The 24,929-nt window shown below is 40.4% G+C and overlaps 1 protein-coding gene across 1 annotated transcript in view; it reads right to left on the reverse strand.

Moving 5' to 3' along the window:
• The window catches only part of MRPL3 (mitochondrial ribosomal protein L3), a 780,509-nt gene that overhangs the window by 513,116 nt on the left and 242,464 nt on the right, over positions 1–24,929 (reverse strand).

A 24,929-nucleotide genomic window follows, 5' to 3' on the forward strand; every position in this document is an offset into this window, starting at 1 on the left:
ATATATATATATATATATATATATATACATACACACACACATATATATATATATACATACACACATAGATATATATATATTGATATATGCATGCATATATATATATATATATATATATATATATATATATATATATATATATATATAAAATAAATAAAAAAATAGAAAATATACAGGCTTTTGCAAGTATGCAAACACACACACGTATATATATATATATATATATATATATATATATATATATATATATATATATATATACACACACATATATATTTCAAAAGTTTACATCCATACTTGTAACTATGCGGTGGTGGTGCCGCGGTAGCGTTGTTGCCTCACAGTAAGACATTGTCCTGTTCGATTCTCAGCTAGAGCATCTTCTGTCTGGAGACATGCACGAATGGGCATACCTTCGTTGAAGGTTGTGTGTCAGGGCTGGCAACTCAGCATGTAAAAATCTACTGCCAATCATTAGCGGACCGGAGTTCCGCTGTGGCAACCCCTAACCGGGAAAAGCCAAAAGACACAACAACTTGTAACTATGCCCAATAGCACAACATGCCTCTGAATAACTGAACTTTGCAAAATAAGTCTCCCAGGCACAAGAATACTCTTAAAATTACTGTGCTGTAAGAAATCACCTCTTTATCAGTGTAAGAAACATTTCAAAATAACTGCACTGTGCAAACAAACTGGGCAGAAGAAGCTCAGAGTAAAAAAACATTTTGAAGTCACTGCACTTTGTGAATAAACAGTACATAGCACACTGAAACTTTCCCAAAATGGCTGTACTTTGCTAAATAACTCTTTATAGTGCAAGAAACACTCTGTAATGGTGGCACTCTGCAAACAGACACACCCAGCACAAGAAACCTTTTGAAATGGCTGTATTTTGACTGCACTTTACAATGTAGTTGCACTCTGCACACAAACTCTTCAGAATAAATGCACAGTAATAAGCACACACTGTAAGCACTTTGAGATACTTTGGATAACTCTAGTTATGCCCTGAATAGTTCAATCAATGCAAAACAGTAGTTATGCCAAAACACAGTACCTTGCCAAAAATATTTAGTCACCTTGCTTTATTTATGCTTAATGTGCCCTTTTTTTACTTTTATTATATTCATTTTGTTCGCTTAATCTTTTTCCATATCCATTATACTTTCCTTGTGCTCGTTTTACTTCAAACATGCTCATTTTGCAATTCCGAGGTAATTCCAAACCTCATGTGCTTTTCTGATTATCATTTTAAAAAATATCTTAATTTCAAACATTTCATTTAATTAACAAACTTTTTATGCCTCTCATTTGCTTAATAAGGTGCTTTGTGCCCCTGTAATGCTCCGTTTTATCAGCAGTAGCGTTGTTGCTTCACAGCAAGAGGTTTTCCCATTCGATTCTCTGCTGGCGTGTGGGGAGTGCCTTTTGTGTGGAGTCTGCATGTCCTCCCCGCGGTTGGGTGGGCGTTCGAAAACATGCGTAAATGGGCGAGCCTTCGTTGAAGGTTGAACGGGGAGCTGGCACCTCAGCGCTCGTGAAAATCTACTGCCAATCATTAGTGGACCGGAGTTCTGCTGGGGGCGACCCCTAACTGGGAAAAGCCGAAGGACAACACACAATAAATAAATTGTTCATGCAAGTTTTCATCACCTTTGGCTCATTTCTGGTCCTTTTTTGTACTCTTCACTTAGTTTACCTTCACTGTTAACTCTGAACCTCATAGCTTTGAAAAACAGTCTCTGGAATCCTGGTTCTGGCACCATGTCGCTCGTCTGGTCAAGATTAAGCAGATGAACCTATGTGGTTCTGTTTAAGCAGCTTTATTATGTACAAACACATCAGGATTGAGGATTAATAACTAACCTGGGTAAAAATAAACAAACTACCTATCACACTCATACATGTTCACTCTCTAGCTGCACTCTCAAAATAGCACTGAAGCTAGCACATGTTTGCTATTTACATGCATGTGCTGTCCTTGAAATGCTTCTTAAAGGTGCAACACACGCACACTATTCTATAGGAACCATGGGAATAGTGGATGCCATGTGCACCCAAGCTCACAGAAATTCCCTTGCATGAAGGACTGGATGAGGGAAGGCTGAAAATAAGCAAACAGTGAAAAAGAGGACCTTGGGAGTGGGAGAGAAGTCATGGTCTGAATCCTGCATCCCAGAAACACCTGGCTCTGAGAGAGGGCTCAACAAAGACTTTTTGAGACTTAGGGTGAACCCCACACCATGAAGAGAAAGAATACTGAAGTGAAAGATCATGGAGCAGGAGCTGCTAAGAGGAGGGCTGAATCAAAAAGTCATCCAGAAAGGGATTATTTGAATTCCCCTGACGTCTGCAAAAAAAAAAAAAAAAAAAAGCTACCACTGGGGCCAGACATTTGGTAAAAAGTCTTGGAGCTGTAGAAAGATGAAAAACTCAAACCACAGAACTGATAGTGGTGTGAGGAATAAATACAGAAATGTAAAAAATTCCTGAAAAGAAGTTGAATAAGAATGTGTAAGTAAGCATCCTTCTAATCCACTGACACCATAAAAGCTTGGGAAAGCAAGCGAGAAAAAGTCTTCATAGAAAACATCCTGAAGGTTTAGGAAAGTGGTGAGAAAGGAGAGACCTAGAAGGGGCCTCCAAGACCCCTCCTTCCCTGGAACCAAAAACATCCTGGAGTAAATCCCCCTGGCCTGTTGAGGAGGAGGAGCAGGGTGGATGGTTCCCTGTACCAAAAGATCCCGAAGAACCAAAGGAAAATGAGACGGCTGGCAAGCAGGAGGTTGAGGAAATCCTGATAGTGGGAGGAAGGGCCTTCCAAACCATAAAATAATCCTTTTGGATAATGGAAATCACCCAAGAATCTGTAGTGATCTGTTGGCAGACAGGAAGAGACAGTCAACCATAGAGATAGATGAATCTGGTCCAGAGGGTAGAAGTGGTTGAATGTCAAATGGAAGCAGATTTGTCAGGGAAAGCAGGCCTTTAACCCTTCATAGTACCCTGTTAGGAAAAACTCTCTTGGAAGCTCATTTACCTCTAGAAGGCTGTCTACACTGCTTATGGACAAAGGAAGACTTAGATAGCCAATTTCTCTTGAAATTTAGGAATAGGAGAAAGAAAGATTTATTTCAGATCCTGGATAGCTTTACCCTTATTTTGTAATGTCTTCAAGAGCTCACCAGCTGCAGTGCTAAAGAGATTCTGGTTGTCCAAAGGATAATGTCCTTATAGGAGGACAACAACGCAGATGGTTTATTAGTAGCTACAGAAACTGCAGCCAAATCAGAGAAAGGACTTTTACACAGGTCAGGCTTCTTAGGGGCAGGAGGCTGGGAATAAGGGGCATGAGAAGCCAAAGAGAAAGTGCCCAAAAGGGCATACAAAACTGGATGGACAGCAGAAGGCCTAGGAAAATCTATTTGCAAGGATTTATAGGACATCCTTTGAATGTCAGAAACCTGGGGACAATCCCACTTAGTGTTCCATCATATTAACCACAATACCCTCAAAGAACAATTCCTCCACAGGGGAATCAGGATCAAGTAAATCCTCCTCTTCAGACTCCAGAGCAAGAGGAGAGTGGATTTGAGAAGAGTACGCCAGTAACTCCCCATTAGAGTCTAAATCCAAATCCACTTCAGAGGAATCAGGCTCCCTAGTATGTTTGGAAGGAGAAGAAGACGAAGGAACAGAAACAGATAATCCTTGAAGGGATTTAGAGCCATAAGACTATTGAAAAGTCCCCAAGTAAAATCCTTCCATTCCATGAGTGAATCCTTAGCCACAGAGGCCACATGCCTGGTCTTCTGATTCTTTTTTAAAGAAACATCAATTTTAACAAATCTAGGAGGTTCCGACTCCTGCCGAGATATAATGAGGGTACAATGCACATGTATATGGGGAATACAGATAGGCCCCTCCGATATCATCAGCTGTGGTTCCCCCTCAACATCAGTAACAGATGTAGGCACATCCTTGGTGGACATGTGGGTATACAGCCCCATGCCGGCCTCCAAATGGTCATGACAGAGGGAGCTGATGTACACACAGAATGGTCCTTAGGTTCATCAGCCAACCAGGAGTCATCCAAAGGAGGATGGACAGTAACAGATTCAGTGTGTGTGTGCTTTTGGTGCTTTTCTTACTTGGCAGCTGAACATTAGGGCAGGTGGGTTTAGAGGCTAAGGTACCCTTAGCTAATAATTTTAGACACTGGTTCTCCATCTAAATGGAAAGGGATGATAAATGACTGCAGAGTCACTTTGGAACAAACGCCTGTCAGTAGCACCCGGCATAAAAAAAGGCACTGTTTATGTCTATCTTAGTGGGGAATCTGCCTCCCACAATCACATTTCCCTTTCCGGGATGACATGTAAAAGGTAAACAGTACAGTTTTGTACCTACCATAAATGTAGATGTTCGAGTGCTAATACAGCTGCAGTCATGACAGATGGGTTATCCTGCTGTCAGGCGGTCCCTCGGTCAGCCGAATTCCAAAGTCTAGGTCCGGCGTCGGTTGTCGTCGCTTCTTCCCTGACATCAGTGTGGCAGGGGTATAAAAGAACCAGCCGACGCCATTTTCTTCAGTTTTTCTTGCCCCAGATATCAGGTGCCCCCAGAAGGAAGGCAAAACAAACTCATGTAATAATGCAATGTAATATAATCAAAAATCAGTAGATTGCAAGCAAGTACACCATAAAGAAAACCCCAATCAGGTTGTATGAGGAGGTGTTTGTCATAAGGCCTGTCCCAAGAGGGGATGGAGGGAGGGAAACCTGGACTGCAGCTGTATTAGCACTCGAACATCTACATTTATGGTAGGTACAAAACTACTATGTTTATCGTGCATACAGCTGCAGTCATAACAGATGGGTAGAATCCCAAAGCTAAAAAGGGGTGGCAGGCACTAAGTGGAACTAGGAGGAGCAAGGATGCCCTGCAAGACTGCTGTGGCAAAGCCCGCTCTAGATTTAGAGTATAGTAGAAGGTGATAGTGCTTGGAGAAAGTGAGCACAGAACTCCAAGTGGCTGCTTCCAAAATATCCTTGGTAGGAACCCCCCTGAGGAAAGCTGCAGAGGTAGCTGTGGCCCTTGTGGAGTGAGATCTGATGCTTGTAGGTACAGTTTTTCCATGAAATGAGTAACAAAAGCGTATGCAGTGGGCTATCCATTTTGAGATTGTCTGTTTGGAAATAGCCTTTCCTTGAGCACCTGTAGCATAGGACACAAAGAGTTGCTCTGATTTTCTGAAAGGCTTTGTCCTGTCCAAATAATAACAAAGTTGTCTGTGAATGTCCAAGGAATGTAGTAGTCTTTCCCCTTTGTTTTGTGGGTTAGGATAAAAGGTAGGTAAGTGTATAGTCTGATTCAAGGCTACACTGGATACTACCTTTGGCATAAAGGAAGGGTTGGTTCATAAGGAAACTCTGTCCTGATGGAAAATGATGAAAGGTTGCACTGCCATGAGGGCTTGTAGTTCCGAAACCCTGCGTGCTGAGGTGATAGCCAGAAGGAAAGCTGTTTTCCATGACAAATATTGTAGTTCTGTTGAGGCAGCTGGCTCAAATGGAGGCAGAGTCAGTTTTTCTAAAATGAAGTTGAGGTCCCAAGCAGGTACTGGTGGTTTCCTTGGGGGTTTTATATTCTTAGCCCCTCTGAGGAACTGTCTTAAGAGAGGATGAGAGAATAAAGGAGGATCAGTGTTGTAATGTGCAGAAATGGCTGAAGCATGGATCTTGATGGAGGAGAAGGAAAGTCCACTGTTTAACATCTCAGCTAGGTACTGTAATATTTGAGGTAAATTTAGAACCCAAGGATTCTGGCCCTTTTTCTGATTCCAGGCACAAAACCGTTTCCATTTGGCGGAGTAGGCTTTTCTGGTTGAAGGTCTTCTGGCCTCCAAGATGACAGCCTGCACCTCCTTGGAGAGGAGGGTCTGTTGGGAAAACAAGGAATCCTCCATGCGGCTAGATTGAGGGTTTTTAGCTGACTGCGAAGAGTTTTGAAGTTGTGTTGGGTCAACAGAAGAGGCACTAGAGGCAGGATCCATGGAGGGGAATGCGTCAGGCTCTTCAGGAGTGGATACCAGTGTTGTCTTGGCCAGTCTGGAGCAATGAGAATCATCTTTGGCCTCTCTGCTCTGGCTTTTAATAGAACTTTGGGCAGCAGAGGAAGAGGTGGAAAGGCATAGACTGTCATTGTTGTCCAATTGAAAGAAAGTGCGTCCACTTTCCAGGACTGTGGATGATAGGTCCTTGAGCAAAATTTTTTCAGTTAGTAATTTTTGTGGGTAGCAAAGAGGTCTATGTCTGTCCGTCCCCATGCCTGAATTATCTTTGCGAAAACTTGAGGATGCAACTTCCATTCGTGTGGATCTGTCATATTTCTGCTTAGGTTGTCTGCCAGCATGTTCTCCTTCCCTGGCAGGAATTGTGCTTGAAGTTGGATTTGCAATTCCAGAGCCGTGTTCCAAAGGGACATGGCTAGTCTGCACAGGGGGTATGAATGAGTTCCTCCCTGTTTATGTACCACATCACTGTGGTGTTGACTGTCCTTATCAATAGCTGGCCTGGATGCAGTAGGTCTTTGAAGGCCATAATAGCAATTTGTACTGCTAGCATTTCCTTTTGATTGATGTGTAGGTGCTTCTCTTTTTGGGACCATTTGCCCTGAATGCACTGATCTGTCATGTGTGCCCCCCAGGCATAGTCCGAGGTGTCTGTTGTGATGATTTGATTTGCTTGAGGCATGCAGAAGGGGAGACCTATGTTTCTTTGGCATGCTTGAGCCCACCACAGAAATTCCTTTTGCAGACATGGAATGAGTGGTATAATTGTTTCCAAACTGTGGCTGTGTTGAGACCATAAGTTTTTTAGGTACCATTGAAGTTTCCTCATATGCAGCTTTGCACATGGGATCAGTAGGATGCAAGATGCCATGAATCCCAGAGCCTGCAGGACTTTCCTTGCAGTCAGCCTGGTGAAGGTTGCCATTTTTATGAAGTATTGAGATAGTTGCCCTTGCTTCTCTGGCGTAAGGTAGGCCATCTGGGTGTTTGTATTCAAACTGGCACCCAGGAAAATTATTGCTTGAGAGGGTATTAGTTTTGATTTCTTTTTGTCGAATGTGTATCCCAGAAAGTTCAACAATTTTATTACAAAGGCCAGGTGTTTCAGAAGTATGTGCTTGCTGTCCGCTTGGATCAGGCAGTCGTCCAGATATGGGTATATTTGTATCCCTTGAAGTCTGCAGAAGGCAATTACTGATGCCAGGCATTTCAGAAACACTCTGGGCAGTAGATAAGCCAAAGGGCAATGCAGAGAATTGATAATGGGTTGAACCTGCAAGAAATCTGAGGTATCTTCTGCAATCTTGTCTGATAGGGACATGCAGGTATGTCTCCTTGAGGTCCAATGTTACCAGTCAAGACTCCTTGCCCAGCATGGGAAGAAGCTGCTGTAATGTGAGCATCTTGAATTTTGGTACGAGTAAATATGTGTTTAGGATGGATAGGTCCAAAATAGGTCTCCAATCTTTGTCCTTCCTTGGTACCAGGAATAGTCTGGAATAAAAACATTGACCTTGTTTCTTTTGCAGGTACCTCTTGAATAGCTTTCATGTCCATGAGAGCTGAAATTTGTTTTTGTGCCTCTGCCCTTTGATTTTGTGGCAGGTTTGGCATGCCTCTCATTTTTGGAAGGGTGTGAAAGTGGAATCTGTAGCCTCTGTCTATAATGTCCAGGATCCATTTGTCTTTTGTGACAATATGCCAATTTTTTGAAAATAATGCCAGTTTTCTGCCTAAAGGTGCTGTCATTAAAGCTTTGCTTGGCATGCAAAGGGGAAGGTCATTGTGTCTGCTTTCTGAATGGCTGTGATTTATCTTCTCCACCTCTTGGTGCAGGAGCTTGCCATTGTCTGGCTCTAAATGATCCCGGAGATTGCCCTCTACCCCTCGGACGCCTGTATCTACCTCTTTGAGGTCTTTCCATGGCTGGAAAGGACCAATTGTTTGAAGGCCAGTTTCTGCTGAAACGTGGAGGCTGTACCTGTAGGAAATCTTTCACTGTTTGCATTGATCTTGCCTTTTCCTCCATTTTCTTTAGTACCTCCTCAGCTTTAACACCAAACAATACATCTTTTTGAAGAGGTGCATCTAGTAATTTAGCTTTGACATGATCTGGTAAGGTTTGCTCTTTGAGCCAAGCATGTCTACGTATGACAGACCCTGTAACAGCAGCTCTAAGTGAGGCCTCTAAAGCATCAAACCACATTGCAAGGTATGTTTACCCACTTGCTCTGCACTATGCAACAAATCCTGTAACTCCTTTAAATCTGGTTGTTCAGGTTGTGTCATTTTGCTTTTCAACTGAGATAACAAAAACTGTTGATACTTTAACATATGGAACTGACAGTTTAATGCCCTCATGGTTAAAGTGGCCAAGGTGTATACCTTTTTCCCCCACCTTTCTAAAGCTCTGGAATCCCTCTCTGAAGGTAATGGGTTTTTGGCAGTAGAGGCCTTAATTCCCTTGGGACCCTGTGAAATAGTTTCTGGGTCAGCAGCATGGCTTTTGTATAGGAATTGGTGTGAATCAGGAACCCGGTAATATCTGTCAGGTTTAACAGGACCTGGAGGTAAAGAATCTGGGTTGACGCTGGCTTCTGTGTACACATCATCTAATATATCCAAAACAGAAGGGATAGCCAGAGGCCTGTGCTGAGGAAGCAAGAGAAAATCCCTGAGCCTTTTCTTGGAATCTGAGTAATCTTGGCCTTCCCAGTGAAAGTGTTCCCTCAAGGTATGTAAGGTTTCCCCAAAAGAATAGTCCTCAGGGGAGGAGACCGAGGGAATGGACTCCTCAGCATCAGAATCTTCAAAAGGGGAATATGAATATTCCTGGTCCTCAGAATGTTCTGAGGTAATAGAGGCTTGGTCTGAGGAAGGGTAGTCTTCCTCCAGTCTGGGCCTTTTGTCCGAGGGTGGTTGAGAACCCCTGATAAGAGTAATCAAATCCTCTGCCATTTTGAGCATGTGTTTTTTAGGCATGGGGCCTAGAGAGGGGCTCTGTGGAGCTTGTCTTTTAGTTTTCATGGCTGCTTTGGATTTTGTGAAAGCTTTAATGGAAAAAGAGGAAGGCCTGAAGACACCTTGAGAGGTGGCAGGTCTGTCTAAATTCTGAGTTTCCCCACCAAGAGTGGCATCGGTATCTGCAGTCGGAGTGGGGGCCGAGGAGCCTGCGACCTCGGGCACAGAAGACACCGCTAAAGAAGCATCATCGGTACTCAGGGGCTGCTTAGGCGCCTCACTGAGAACCAGAGCACCTGTAGCCAGCTTTAGCGTGGTGTCGGTAGAAGTCGCGGACCTCGTATGTCGGTCCTTATCTTTGCGTCTTTTACTCAAAACTGGAGTCGGAGTATCCGACGACATAATGTAATTAAATTTTTTAACCAAAATAGTGCTGGGCGAACTCAGCCCGACGCTTAAAAGTGCGTTTGTTGAATATAGCATAAAAGCGACAGGCCGAGACGTTGTGGTCTGGGCCTAAGCAAGGTATGCAGAAGGAATGGAAATCCTTATGCGGTATTTGCTTCCCACAAGAAATGCAATTATTAACTTTGTCTGACATCGGTCTGAGGCAAGAAAAGCTTCCCCAACAGGGTACTTAGCTTTCAAGAAGACTTCGGCTGAAAAATTTTCGTAAATCTCAGGAGCTGGCCGACCAGCACTTGCGAACTGCTTCTGCTTCAGGCACCGCGCGGCAAGAAAGACTGAAGAAAATGGTGTCGGCTGGTTCTTTTATACCCCTGCCGCACTGACGTCAGGGAAGAAGCGACGACAACCGACATCGGACCTAGACTTTGGAATTCGGCCGACCGAGGGACCGCCTGACGGCAGGATAACCCATCTGTTATGACTGCAGCTGTATGCACGATGAACATCAAAAGGAAGAAAAAAGGAAATAAGAAACCCCAAAGTAACATTTAACTTTATTAGGCTTGGTAGCTGAACCAACTCAGTGAACATTTCACAGACCAAATTCAAGGCAGTGTTTGAAATGGTGGCAAAGAAGTTCTGAGGATTAGCCACTTGCATGTCACATATGTACCTTACACCTTGGACGTAGGACATACATCTGACACACAGTGCCTGGAATGTATAAAGGCTTTGGTATGTTGACCTGCTGTTCAGCTATCCTCAGCAGGATATCCCATTTGTAAAGAATACTGCAACACTGATAAGGAAGCTTGATTCAAAAACAATTCTGAAAGCACCTTAGGCATAAAGGAGGGGATTAGCTTTTAGAGTGTACTTACCCCTGTGGGAAATTAGGAATGGCTCCTTGTACATAAGGACTTGGAGCTCACTGACATGCCTGGCAGAGGTTAGAACAAGAAGCAGAGTGGTTTCCCAAATTTGACAGGAGCTGAAGCAGTCAGTTCAAATGGTGGCAGACCGAGTTTTTCCAGCACTAAATTCAAGTCGAAAGACAGGAACAGGTTCCCTTCAAAAAGGCCCGAGGGAAATAACTCCCTTAAGAAATTGCTTCAAGTATGGATGAGAGTAAATGGGTGGGAGGACTTGACAGGCAGGCTGAAATGGCTGACATATGAATGTTAAGGCTAGTTTAGTATAACCCATACTTGAATGCATAGTACTTGAGATATTACATTGTGAATATACAATACCACTGGACTGGCACCTGAAAGAAAACCCCTTTCCATTTAGCTAAATAAGACTTTCTAGAGTTTGGTTTTCTGGCCTCTTTCAGAATGGATAAAAACATCTTGTGAATAATGTAGAGAGGATGGAGTTAAAAATCCAATCCCCCACGCTGTGAGTCTTAGGGTTGTCAGGTTGGGGTGGATTATAGCCTGCTGTTCTGGATGAGCAGTTCCAGTAGCAGAAGCAGTAGCAGAGTTTTGGTCTTCTCCTCACTGACAGAAGAAGGAAGAAACATTGTTGTCTTAGCCAGAAAGAAGCAATTAGGATAGTTTGGGGTCTGTATGACCCCACCTTCAGAAGTACCCTGGGAATAAAAGGTATCAGTGGAAAAGCACAGATCCCTGTTCCCTTGAATAAGAAGCCATTTGCTCTCCATGACAGAAGTTGTTCAACTGTTTGTTCTCTGAAGAAGCAAAGAGACCTATGCCTGGGACTTCTCAATTGTGAATGCGATCCAGGAATATCTCCATTTTTAGCATCCACCCGAAAGTCTGAAAGGTGATTGCCCTTTCACAGAATGTAGGACACTGAGTTACCTGGAATTGCTCGTCAGTATCCATACGTTTGTCACCAGTCTACAAAGGGGCTGAAATTGTGTTCCCCCCTGCTTGTTTATGTACCTCATAACTTGTGGGTGGTTCCTGAAGACAGCTTGTCCCCTGAAGGCCTTCATGGCCATGAAAACTGCCATCTGTTTCTGACTGACATGTTGTTTTACCTGCTGCTTGTCCCAAGTCCCTTCAGCTCTGAGAAGTATTAAGTGGGGCCTCCAGGCCTTGTCCGAGCTGTCTGTAGTTATAACTTGTACTGCTGGGGAAAAAGCTTCAACTTATTACAAAAAGCAAAAATAGCAGAATATAGCAAATATTAAAAGTTGATATAGACTGTCATTTATACAAGATAGATACAAAACAAAGTTGTTGGAAGTTGTCATTTATGGAAGTATAATACAATATACTACAGATTAACCTAAAAATAGTAAGATTGTTCAGTGGTTAAGCTAAATTTGTTTAAATTACAAGAAGTGGAGAGACAGATCTTGAAGGAAAAGTGAGAGCAGTATGGAAAATACATGACATAAAAACAGACAGAGTGAGTTGAGGAAAGGATTATTAAGTTGACAGAGTGTAACAGGTGAGAGAATGAGTAACAGACTGGTTAGTAAAGAAAGGAATGTGTGTATATAACATAAGAGAAAGTGTATGTATAAAATTAGTAGGGAAAGTGAGTAGGTCAGAAAAATGAAAATTACATGTGAAGGAAGTGAACAGCAAAGATGGCTGCAAGAAAGTGAGGTGCGAGAGAAAACCGTGGCTAGAAGATGAAGGTGGCATGAAAGTGAAACTTGAATTATAAGATGGGACTAGCCTGGTGTGGGGCATGAGCAGAGCTGGGAATTAGTGAAGGATTTTTTTTTTTTAAAGCCATTTTGAACATGTGAAGATCGAGTGAAACCTGATTGTTATAGGGAGGGAGTAACAGGTTTTGCTACTGCATTACAGAATGGGGAGTGCTCTGCAGATTTTTTTGGTTTCTATACGATAAGGAGTTGCTTATCATTTGATCTTAAGGGACGTTGTGGGAAAAACTTTTGAGAACTGTACTAAGAGCTGGGTAGGCTGACGGATTGTTTATTATTTTTTGTGCTGTGATTAACTCAGTTTACATAAGATGATAAAATAGTTTTGACCAACATAGTTATTTTAGTGTAGTACAGTGGTGGGTTTGAGTGGGTTTGTTTGCAGCAAAGCATGCAATCTTGTTACAACACTCAAGTTTAGTTTTCAGAGAGATTTGTAAGGATTGTTGCTCCAAACAGAAGTGATGGTAGGAAGTAAGTGTTACCTAGGGTTACTTTATTATTAGTTGTGGAGAAATATTTTGCTCTGTACAGCATTCCTAACTGTTTTAATTGCATTTAGAATAGGTAGGTTGAATTTTAGGCTGTCATCTATGGTCAAGTCAAGCAATTTAGTACGAAATATTACTTCAATGTCAGTGTTGCTGGGGGGGAGGCATTTTGAAGTTACTTTTGTCATGGCTATGTTCTTTAGGAAAAACAGGAACAGTTTAGTTTATTTAGGGGTGAGCAACAATTGAGCATGTTGGAGCCAGCTTTCTATAGGGTTAAATGCTTCTTGACTTATTTGTTAAAAGATGATTTGGGCTATTAGAGGATCAAATTAAAGTGGATTCATTTGCGCACTATACAAGAAAAACTTGTTGGGAAAAATAGAGATTGTTGGTGAATATATTAAACAGCAGACAAACGAGAATACAGCCTTGGGGTATACTTGTGGTAACTGGCAGGAAAGGGATAGGAAGTAAAGTCATTTAACAGATTATTGCCTATCAGACACGTAACTTCTGAACCACATTAGAATAGAGTGTGAGATGCCAAAGAAAGACATATAGTGTAGGAGTCTCCAATGTGATACAATGTCAAAGGCCTTGGACAGGCAAGAATGGAGAGAATACAAAGTTGCTCATGTCCCTTACCTCTATTGGTGGTGTCTAGGAAGGATACAAGGGCAGTGGTAGTACTATGTGCTGGGCAGAGGGTGTGCTTTGTACGTGTCACGAGTGGTTGTTGAAGTTGGTATTGAAGATCTTGCTTGCTGATACTTTTTGCAATGTTTTTGAGAAAAGATATGGGATGGTGAAATGTATAAAGCTGGTTATGTGTGACTTTTTCCAGAGGGAAGGAACATATGATTCTTGCATTGAACTATTTATAAGGATGGACACTGGGTATGCTATGGCACTGGCTACTATTTTGAGAAATTTAAGTGGGAGGTTATCAGCGGGTGATGGGCACTGGTTAACTTCATGAAGAAGGGGTAGGTTTTAAGCAGAAATGTAGTGTAGTACTGGGAGATGGCTGGGGTAAGGTAGGGATATTATGGCTATTAGGGCTGTTTTTGGTAACAGCAGCTATGCTATCTATGAAGCAAAATTCAAATGGGAGAGGTTAGGTGAAGGATTTGGTCTGTTTTTTTGTCTTTGATGGAAGACCAGAATGTTTGTGATTATGTCTATGGCAGTGCTGCAGATTATTGTAATAATGTTATTTAATGCCACAGTTTACAGGTTTTTTCGTAAGGTTTTGAAACTCTCAAAACTCCTGCAGAACTTTTGATGTTTTGTTTATTCACTATTTTCCAGGCTTTATCCCTGTTATGCCTAAGATTTCTAGTATTGTTACATAATCAAGAGGTAAGGCTGGTTTTAAAGCTTTCTTGTAAGGGGTGCTAAATTATTTGGAATATTTAGGAATACTGTATTGAAAATGCGGACTGCTTCACCCAAGGGAATGATTTTTAAATTAGAACAGCTGATGGAATCTAGTGCTTTCAAGTGCTTATGTGACAGTCTCTGGGTTGAAATTTGTGAGACTTCGGGTCCATTTGTAGTTGTGCTGTTTAACATAATGGGTGATTAATCTACGAGGATAAGTGGAAAGATGGTTGCTAAAGGAGGCTGCAAGGGTTCCTGAGATGGTGTATTTGTGAGAGTCCAAGATCATTATCCACTCTAGGGTGGAGCTCTTCTCATAAATTGTATTATATCTAGTGGATGAAGTGATTAGCTGTGTACAGCCACATAGGTTAATACTGTAACTGGGAAGTTAGAGATAATGATTTGCCAGTAATTATTAATGCCTCCCAATATAATTGTTTTCATTAGGCATGGTAATGGATATCTCCTGTAGGACATCTTCCAAAGTGTTTATGTTGCTTCCAGTGGGGATATAGAGAACAATGATACAAAGTCGTTTACTATTTAATTTAAGGCAATGAGATGAGCATTTCAGCATTGTGGAATGTGGTAATAGCATAGCTGAAAGGATTTAGTTTGTATAAGATACAGTACAGAACAGTTACATCCCCAGCTTTTATTAAAGTTTGGTCTGTTCTTATGATGTTGCATTCCAGGGAAGTATTTCAATGTCTTTCATGCTGGGTTTTAACCAGGTTTTGGTAATTCCCTGAAAATGTGAAGTATACTATGATATATATGTATGTGGTTCTGTGATTTTTTTTTTTTTTTTACTACGAAGACTAAGTTTAGTATTTACACTTTGGGTAAAAAAAGAGGTCGCTGTAGTATTCAGGTGGGGGTGAATTGCTAGTTGGGTTATGGTGATTGACAGGACCTAGACTTGGGTAAATGTCTCCACAATAAGATATTTTATGAATACAAGTAAGACAGGTGTGTTTTTTTGAGGCAATTTTTAGTTTTGCTTTTAGGTTTGCATGGAGCCAATGGTACTCACGAATTCTATATCTGTAATATAACCTAGCAGAGTCTTTGAAGTGGTACAATGCAAATAAAGTTTGAAAACGGCAGCTGTGCGTAATTGTATAGTTGTTAGTCAGTGTGCTGTGACTGTTGGATGGTTGTCTGTAAGGTGACAGACTAGGGTGAGAAATAGAGTTATGTAGACAGAGTGCCTACATAAAAAAGAGCGACTACCAAGGAGGATTAGACTTAGAGTTGACATGAGTGAAGGAACAGTGAGAAGAGTTCTGTAGGGGGCGGTAATGTGGAGCTATAGTTGAAGTATGTCGATGAAGAGTATCAGTGTGGGTGGAGAGAGAGACAGAGGTGGAAGTAGACAACTGGAGGGAAAAGAAGGATTTATTTTTAAAAGTGTGGAATTTTAGTACAGGTATTGGTGGGGTTATACATTTGTGAGATAGGAGAGGACTGTGGAGCATGTGGGATGTGGTTTGTGATTGGCAGAATGGCTAAGGGAGAGAGGAGAATTTTAGTGTGCAGAGACGAGAAGAAATGAATAGCTGTGGAGAGTCAGAAATGATTAGTCAGGGGGGTGGGATGGAGTTTTGGTTTGAAATAAAAGGGTTGGGTGGGGACTGGGAGAAGGGCAGAGGATAGGAGGGAGCCCAAGTGGAGTGAGGGTGAATCAAGTGGGTTTGAACCCCACAAAACAGAAATGCCAGCCAGAAACAATCAGTTTAGAGGCACTGTTTTTGAGGTGCTGGTAAGTTTGTGCTATTACTCAGGGACTAATGCCTTTTTAGGTTGCATTGTGAGATAGATGGGTGATGGTGTGCACAGAAAATACCCAAGAAGAGTATAGGAGACATGTCCAGAATGCATACAGCAGACACTATGGTGTCAAAGACAGGACAAAATGTAGAAGCAATAAAGAGATAGGTAAAGACAATCACAAGACAAAAGAATAATAAGAAGGAAGAAAATTAAATGACAATGACAGAGGTGACCATTAATAATGGAGCTAGCAGAGGGACAACGTAAAAGGAGTACAGACAACAGAACAATCTCGCCAGTGAAAACAATAGGCAGAAATAGCTTAGGAGGTAAAAGTCAAAGAGTGAATGAGAAACAAGTCTGAAATAGCGATGGCAGAAAATAAAATAAAAGAGGCACTATTACTGTGTAAAATTATGAGATACATGAAAGTAAAATGTACAGTGAGCTGATAAGATAGAAGAAAGAAAGGCATAGAAGTTACACAGATAAAAGTACAAAGAAAAAATATGTCTATTTAGCAGGGAGTTCACAATACTAAAACTAAACAGCAGGATAGATCATTTATATACACAACCAGATCAATAAGTCTTGTCCCTGAGTTTGCAAAATTCATGGCCCTGATAAGTGTTTACTGAGGGAAGAGGTTCACAAGTATAATGCTGTTCACTACAGCAGGCATGATAGGGACAGAGATTGCCTTATTTAGGGGAAGAATAAACATGGTCTTTTTCCTACTTATACATGAAGAAAATGTTGCCAATGATCTCTGTATTAAAAAATATTCTGTCAATCTCAAAATAAATTTTTATTCTGAAGTGCTCAGTTCTGCTACCTGGTAAGAATATACTCTACATTGCGGGTAAAAAAAATCTACTGATGAATTTAATACTCTCTCTGAAAGACAAGACATGAATCCAGTGGTCACCGTTGTAGCCTGCATATGTATAATAAAAAAAATGTTCTTTACAACGTATACTATGGCATATGAAGATTAATTTTATTTGTAACAGGAAATATGTTTCCAAAGCCCTCCTCAAAATAGGGCCTTGGATCAGTGAGTGCCCTTTTAATCCACAAAACCACACTGATGAGTCCTGAGTGGCTTGAAAGCTTTGTTGTTTTCTAATAAACGTATTCTAACGGTTGGACCAGAGGTTTATTACTTTTGATATTGCTTTTATTTTTGCATTTTGGTCCTTTTGGCCACCTTTCTGCCTTTTTCTTTAATCAACAAAACCAAACAAGTAAACTATACATCTAGATAGCCAGCAAAGATACTGGAAAACTGCACATAAAATTGTGCCAGTACCACTAGTTCTAGCTTTTTAAGACAAGACTTGCACTTTGTGCAATTAATACTACAATCAATTTCAGACTGGATGCATTTAAAATTTAGTAATTTTCATAAAAGTACACTCACTACGGAAACCAACTAATGCATACGCATAGAATGTAACACCTGCTTTCAGAAATCCTCAAGACTATGCATAAGTACATTACACCTCATATAATCTGTTAAATGAAGCTGACTATTAAAAGAACATTTTGCAAACAAGAATATATAAACAGATGTGAGAAAACATGCAAATCAGCAAATTCCAAGTGAAAAAAATTAATCACGACACTGGATTTTAGGGGTACAGAGTACCTTTAATGAACCCTTATTAAGATCCATAATCAAAAACACAGAGTTGTAGTATAAACCACCACCTTCACATGTCCATAACACTCATCTCTTATGCAAAAAAAAAAAAATTTGTTCTAATATGATCAACTTATACATGTGTATATGTTTCTTTTTCTCTAATGTTGTCAAAGCTTCCCACATGTAAATCCTGGTACAAGTACTTGCATATTCATATTCATTTTTCCCTTAGGTTATATAAATCTACTTAAAGGGGTTTCTATGTTTAATTAATTTTCAAATATTATCCTCATGTCTTATACTTACTTATTTATGTCAATTTGTATAATACTGTAGTGGAGCTTTTCTCCCCAGGCCTCTACTGAAAATGGACATATATCCAGTTAGACTAGCCCAGTCAATAAATGTAAAATAAAATAAATAAATAAAAAATAAATCAAGGCAACTGTACTAGCCATACATTAAATATTTGCATGTTAGCTTTAAAACAGAACAGAACAGAGAAAGAGCTATAGTCCAATAGGGCACAAACGCAATGCACAGCATAAAAAGTGCTCTAAAAAAGCTGTTGTGTTTTAAAATGAATTTAACCACACCAGATGCATATTTCCTCATCACTATGGTCCTGAGTTAGGTTCTGTCACCACACTAAAATAAATCTAAGGTGAAGTCCCCCACCACAAAAAAGGTAAAAACTCTTTAAGAACAATTGTACCAGATATGTAATGTTTATTTACTGGTCTATGAAAATGTGGTGTTTTCTTTATATATATATGCCATTGCTCCTTCATATTGTTTACTGAAATCCTATCTAGGACAGTATGCACCTTATTAGAATTGAGTCTTACTAGACGTAGGCCTCTGAAATCAAAAGTAACCACAAATCTTTTGCAGTGGTACAGCATCCATAAAAAGACTAGAGAAACTGCTGTGAAAATAGCTGTGTACTATTTATACCATGCATTTATGTTGCTTGTTAGGAGGAAGAGAAATGAAATGGACTCTCTTTTTTTTTTTTGCCACACCCCCAGCAAGTAAAAACACAAACATAGCATCAAGTATAATAACAGGGCACCCAACAATAAATATCACAAACTACATGCATAACATACAGCAAAAAAAAAAAATCAAAGATTTTACAGAGCAAGAGTAGATGGTAACCTTTTCACCCCCACCTCACCAGGACCCCTGCCTGATACCTCCACTACCTCCTCTCAATCCACCATTCATTCTGTGGGGGTGGGAGATGGGCACTCCTGGTCTAAGCAAGCAGTCCTATGGCCACACACTGCCTAGGAAGGCCCCATCGGCCACCCGTTTCATGGTGACACATACAGTACAGAGTAGGCTAGCTCCATATCCTGTACAGCAACCTACTCTAGACTGTCCATGGACTCACTATGGCTGCCTAGTTGGAGAAGAGTCACGCATGCTTCCTCACACTTTCCCCAGTTCAGCAGGGAGGCCCTGCTCAAAACAGTGAAAGCCAGCATAGCAACCACAAGCAGGCAGGTCATATACCTTACTACAGCTAATTGATGCCCATGCCATGAGCACAAAAGCACCCCTCCCAGATAGGTGAGCTGTCACTGACTGCTCAAACTCATCCTCCTCCACCTGGTACTACAGGCACCCACTGCTGGTAATCAAACACAGATCACTCAGGCCATAGTCAGATCTTTATCACTCTGTGCCACTGTCAGGCACAAAGTCAAAAATCGTAACTTCTACTTCTGCAATATGCTCAAGTACAAGCAGATGGTGTGTGATGGAATACCTGTGATATTTAGGAATGTAGAGCTATTTTAAGTGCGTTAACTTTAATTATTATTAATTGCCTACAAAATCTGCCCAAGTATGCAAGAAATCAAGTCACTAAAGTTAAAACAAAGATTCAAGTTCAAGAGCTTGTGCCCATGCACTGTACAAATCAGTAAATAATAAAACATTAAACAATATCAGTAGTCAATATAAAAATATGTATTTTTTAACTTTTTTTTAATTTTGCTAAAGTGGGGGAGTCCCAAAGCCAATCAGGGAGGAGTTTCCATAGTAATGGAACTAGATATTTAGGCAACAACCAGATGATTCAAGCTTACAAAGTGGGATTATCAGTAGGTCTTGAATAAAGGAGTAAAGTGTACAAACAGGATTATACACGTACAGAAGGTCTGAAAGGTAGAAGGAACCACAACTGTGAAGAGCTACATAAGCCACGGCAAGAATCTTGTAGATAATCCATTGCTTTACATGTAGCCAATGAAGATTCTGCAGGATTGGTGTAATGTGTTTGGTATAGTGAAATCGCCATTAGTAACAGAGTTACAGAATCTTGGACTAGCTATAAGAGATCAAGTTCTAAATCAGGCAGGCGACTGTATAAAGCATAGCAGTGTAGGGAGGTCTCTAGCAGGGACCTGATGCTGGATAAGGGTTGATGTTCCACAGACGGAAACAGGAAGACTTGACAACAAACCGTCTCATCTGTTGTTAAGTATCACTCCAAGGTCACACACCTTTGACATAATTTATCACCCCGATAGAAAATGTCAGAATACAGAATAATGAAGGAAGAGTCTCTGAATGTCGCATGAACCATCAAAGTGACAGTCTTTGAGGTATTAAGCTTAATCCTATTGCTGACAGAGTTCAGGATAAGTTCCGGGTCATTTAAAAGGGACTTAAGGACAGCTACAAAATCCTGAGGGAATGAAAAGTAGAGCTGTGTGTTATTGTTATCAGGGTAGCAACAGTATTGCAAACTTCTCAAATGGATAACGTCACCTAGCGGCAATAAGTAAATGTGAGTAAGCGGGCAAGAATGCAGCCTTGTGGTACCGCAGAGATCAAAGCATGGGAGACGAAAATTTTACCTCTGAAAACACCCTATTCTGCATTTGACCAGCTGGACACAAAGCAAACCAATCAAGGACTGTACCAGAGATACCACAGAAATACTCTAGATGATCCAAAATGATAGAACAGTCCACCAAAACAAATGCAAAGAGGAAATCAAGAACAAAAATGGAATAATAGCAATAATCTTTCATGACAAGGAGATTATTAATTCTAGTACGAGCTGTCTCAGTACTGTATCCTGTCCCATCCAGACAGGAACAGGATTGAAAATGCCCAGATGCTCAAGTATGACTCCAGAGGAAGATAAAACACTTTCTCAAGAATCTTACCAAGAAAGTAGAGATTCTCATTAAGTCAATAGTTGTCAAGAACACTGGAGAAAAAAAACAACTATTATAAGAATGAGAGAAAGTAGAGTACTAAAAAAGGGGGGAGGAGGCTATAGTGCCTCTGATCAATACAAACCCTAGTGAAATGACAACTAAAATGTGCTTGAGTGTCACTTATTGCACTGGTGTGAGGGGGTTGCTTACCCCATTACACAGTCAAACTAGCAAAGATCATAAATCAAAAGCCATTTTACTCCCCATATGTCGTTAATGAAATCAAATGAAAAGAATGAGTACAAGGCACAGAAGTTAAGTGTTTAATAGTTACTTCCCCAAATATTATACCACACAGGTATAGCAAGTATTAGGAACCTCAGAAAGAAGACAACAGGATTAACAGAAGGATGAGAGGATGAGAGGCACTACTGGATGTAGAGAAGCAGCCAAAGGGACAACCAATAAAGTCAGGGACCTTATTAACAAACTGAATACAAAAGAGGACCAGTAACTTCAGGTGGCAAGAGGACAGGCCTTTGCAGACACAAGTGACCTCCTGGAAAAGGTAATTAGGAAGCCTGTTCATGAAATGCTTGAAATACTCTCTTCTCATTGACATTAGAAATGCAAAGTCCCAAGAAACAGAATCAACACACATGAATTTCTGCTTCTGCCTTTCAGACAAATATTAGTAAATATGAGTAATTATACCAGTACAATTTGATCTCAGGTTGTGATGCTCCTCTCTTGCTCTCAAGTCTGAGGTCAAGACTGTGCAGCATGTAAAATAACAGATATGTTCTTTCCAAATTAGTTGATCCATGAGAGGGCCCTTTATCAATGGGTTCTACATTTCAGTCCTGAAGGAAAAAAATAGCAGGAACCATGTTACAAGTCTGAAGATAAATTTGCCTAACATGACATCAATCCTCTTTATGAAAAAGGAGCCAGCTTGCTCTCCTTCATATGTCAGAATGGGGTTATAGAACACTAAGTCAGACCCAGCCCTGAAGAGACTATTCATCTGATTTTTTTTTCCAGCTGTTCCAGTAGAGCTAGGAACAGACCCTTATCTATGACAGCTAATACATCTAAACAAAATAAAACTATAACAGTATTTCTGGCAAATTATCATGAACTGGTGTTAACACTACTGGTTGTTTGTGCTTTTGTATCCTATTTTAACAGCACCATCAAACTATAATTAGCCAAAGCCTGACAGGAAAAGTCTTTTCCACACTACACTTTGCAGTAATGACTCATCAAGGAATATCAGCACCATCTCCACCTGCACCAAAATACGGGAAAGCATACTTGAACTAAGAAGTATAACCAATGATTGTTGCATATTAGCAAAAATAGACAAAAGGCATGGCTGACATATGGGGTTGGCATTTTTTGCCCTAAAGGCCAAAGTCAAAAGCATAACTAGTCTTTGCAAATTTGGGATAGCTTTGGACGAAGGAAAAAAAAGGTTTAGTATCTTTTTCCCCATCTGGAGAAGTAAGACACGGTCTGCAACAGAGGACTTGTACAGAAACTTGAGGATCTAGCATTCTAAAAAACCTATCAGATTTCTCTGGAGATGGAGACTAGGAGTATAAAGAAACTGTTGCTGCAGTGAAGGTATCCCTCTAAAGCACTAAAATGTGAGGGAGGGTGGCCACAGGTTTAAGGAAATCCATGTAATCTCTTTTGTGATTCTTATACATCTCTCTGTTTTTTCACTTAAAATAATCTTTCATTCTGCAGATAGCATTTCCAGAAGAGACATTCTGCAGATAGCATTTCCAGAAGAGATTTTCTCATTTAATGAATCTGAGGATAGAGATTTGTGTGGAATTGTCAAATATTTCCTGATAAAAATTGGATTTTTTTCCTCAGAGGAAGAAGGAACTCTTCACTTTTGACTGGAATGGAGGAAGAAGTTGGTGGAAAAGGATGATGGGGTACATAGCCATGAACAAGCCCTACACAAAACAGAACCAATTTTCCAGAGTCCCTTTATCAGAAGGGGTAGCATGATAAGGAGACAGGTGCTTTGCTTTCTGAGTGCTTCTTTGGAGTCTTAAGCAATATGGTCTTTGGTGATGAATCCACAGGCTGGACTTCCATGTGGCCTGCTGACCTCCTCCTTCACCAGTAAAACTTTATGCCTCCCTTGCCATCAGACAATATAATGCAAGGTTTTCCCTTCCTGGCAAACTCTGGCGGATGAATGGTTGGTTGGGATGTGCAAGTATCCCAGTAGTCTGATGGCTGTATATGTGCTTCAGCAGAGTCATCTGTCTCAGATTGTACAAAAGAGAGTCAGATGTCTGGGTTCACCTCTTTTGACAACTTTTTTCTTGGGGTGAGGGAGGGGCAGTCTGCTGCTGGGGAATCAGATGACAAGGTTGCATGAGATGTTTATTTTCAAGAAAAATCTTGAGGGAGTTAAGTCTACTCATGAGTGTTTAGGAGTAAAGGACAGACAAATCTGAGAGGACTTAATGTTGCATTACTTACTCAAACAAAAACACAATCCGAATGCATGTCTTTCTATGGAATTTGTCTTCCACAAGTTTATTTGTCCTTTCTGACAGACATAACTGTTTTAGAAAAATATCTAAATAAGAATGAAGATTCCCTAATGGAGAACTTCCCTGACGGACATCTGTCAAGCTGAGGCAGGTTGCTACAAGCCACTAAGTTAATAAATGACTGCAAATAAGTGTACTAACACCAAGAAAGTTTGGAGTTTTGATACATCTGTATATCCCTCTAATATTAGGGTGCCATCTTGTGCTGTGGGCACACTCCATGAAGGAAAATGAAACTTTGTAGACTGGATAGACCAACAGTATCCTTGGTAGGATATGCCCATTACAGTAACAGCTGCTGACAGTAATCTTCTGAAGCATTATCTGTAAGATGTTTAAGACGTCTAGTGAGCCAATTATCTCAAATAACTTCTAACTGACCAATACAAATAAATTCATTGGTCCAAATGTGTGAAGTAGGTAGAACACAAGAAACTCTGTTATGATCATCTTTTCCACAAATGACTATGTTAAAACTATACTTCAAACCCAATGTCTGGCAGTACAGTCACAAGAGCTTAGAATATTTCCCAATTCCAACTCTAATCAAACTGGCTTCTGAAGCAGCCTTGAGCATAAATAATGCAGCCAACTTCCATCAAACCATAAGTCACAAAGATGCCACCCCAATCCCAACTTTTTGCAGAGATACAGCTTAAACCTACTGACTCTAGCTGCTTTAACCTGTTATAAAAAATCATCAGCCTAGACCGCCATTTACAGAAATAATTAGAATCTACAGTATCAGGAAGATGTCATTTTAGTGACCTGTACTCTTCTTAAGAAAGACAAGAAAAGAGCACTTCAAAAAGCACAATTTGTATACGGATACAAAGAATAGGCTTTGCATTTGACTGTACTGAGCTAAGTTTAAAGACTTTGTAATAATATAGTAAATGTATGGAGTGACAATGTCAAACAACAACTTAAGAGTACTTCGTAACCAGGTCAGTGCTTCCCACATCAAGGAAAAAAATTTAGTCGTAAGGTGTCAGCCTCGAAAACTGTGAAAATCTTTAAAAGTATTTAAAATCAAGAGCAGACTATATTAATTGGCTAGCCAATCCAGTTATTAATCATCTGCAAATCATTTGCAAACCAGGACAATAAGACAGAGGTAAGCCCTGCTTATATTTATGCTGTCTTACAATCACATTGTCCAAGCTGTATGCCACAAGTGCAAAAATGGATGGGACAGCACACATCTTTGCTGAGTTCCCAGTTAGACAAATTGTGGGGTGTTAAGTCCTTCGTTTTTGCAAATTTAGTCTGCTGCCTGCACTTTCATTTTGTTAAAATACACTGTTGCTACACTGATCATTCAACAATTATTTACTCATTTCGTACTTAACTGCTTTACTTTAGTCTTATTTTACAAATGTTTATATACCCTGAAACCATCTATACAGCTACAGTTTACAAAATGAAGTTCATTTCCAGGTCTTTCAAAAGTGTAATCTGCCCAAGTATTTGCTTATAACCATCCAAGAATAATTTAAATCATGCAGTCTGGTCATTAACTCATTATATCCAAGTGAAGCCCCCAGGTGTAAGTAAACTCCTACTAAAGCCTCTAGGTGTCAAATATTGCTTGTTCATATTTGCATCAATAATTCTAAAACCATCCTGTGTACAAGGTTTTAAAATATTTCACGTTAAAGCTTACACAACAGCAAACTCAACTGCATTAATATTTGACCTCTGTCTAGTGCAGGTACATAGATATTAACTGTTGTTTTTATGATATTAATTTATATAGCTAT

Source organism: Protopterus annectens, chromosome 3.part1 (genome assembly GCF_019279795.1).
Source record: "Protopterus annectens isolate FY-2018-M chromosome 3.part1, PAN1.0, whole genome shotgun sequence".
Classification (NCBI taxonomy): Eukaryota; Metazoa; Chordata; order Ceratodontiformes; family Protopteridae; genus Protopterus; species Protopterus annectens.